The following is a 1,042-nucleotide window of genomic DNA, read 5'->3' as shown; positions in this document are numbered from 1 at the left end:
AAAAAAAAAAAAAAAAAAAAAGGGTGGAAGATGATCCCGCGTGGCGTGAAAATAAAAACACGACCGCGAAAAACTCGATTGGATTAAAAAGCGTCTGGCGTGAAACAAATTTAAAACGTTTAACCGTGAACATCGATTTTTATACCCGATATAGAAGGCAGATTTTCATCGTCCGTGAATTTAACAAGCTGTGTACACGATTTGGCGTGCTAACTTATGCCATGACGCGATGCTCGTTTTTTTTTTTCCATCGTTTTTCCCTCCCTCCCCCCCCTTCTCTCTCTCGTCTAGTTTTCATTCTTTTTTTTTCCTTCCCCCCCCTTCTATCTCATCTACTACTCGCCTGTCCTCTTTTTCCATCCGTCCACGCACTGTTCGTCCGTAAGAAAAAGAAGATACACACGCGTGAGAAGGAATAGTGTACGAAAAGGAGATATCAATTTTCCGTATGTATAATTAATAATCTTATTTTATAAGAAATTGATCCGGTGATTTTGATGAAACTTTGGTGGCGCGGGGAGGGATCGATGAGGAGGGAAAGAAGAGAAAAGGAGAGAGGAAGGAGGAGGAGAGAAAAAAAAGACACGCTGCTCTCTTTTTAGCGAAAGTGGAGACGGATATCGATAAATTCGCGATAAAATTGCGGAGAATTGGGAGCTTGGTTGTCGCGTATCGACGCGCGTAACGAGAAAGATCCGAGAGATCCGGGGATCTAAAAGTCGCCTCCACGGGCCTCCTCGTGTTCCATTCCAACCAATTTCATCATAACCGATCCCTTGCGTCACCCAGCCTCCACCTCGAGCCGAACCGTTTCATGCTTAACCGATGAATGTTCGCCTTGATTGTGTTGCTCCACTACCCGCTTTGCGGCGCGCACGAGGTCGCTGCTTAATGTCGCGAGCCGGCTGCACTCGACCAATCACGCGCTATACGCGTGATACGTACTTACTTGTAGAAAATTGCGCCGCCGCCTCAAGGTGCGCGCAGCCTTTTTTTCTTTTCTTTTTTTTTTTTTTTTTTTTTTGCGAATAAAATCCAACCG

The sequence above is a fragment of the Apis laboriosa genome, unplaced genomic scaffold, assembly GCF_014066325.1.
Source record: "Apis laboriosa isolate Shangri-la unplaced genomic scaffold, ASM1406632v1 scaffold29_cov151, whole genome shotgun sequence".
NCBI lineage: Eukaryota > Metazoa > Arthropoda > Insecta > Hymenoptera > Apidae > Apis > Apis laboriosa.
Note: the sequence above shows the minus strand (reverse complement) of the source record.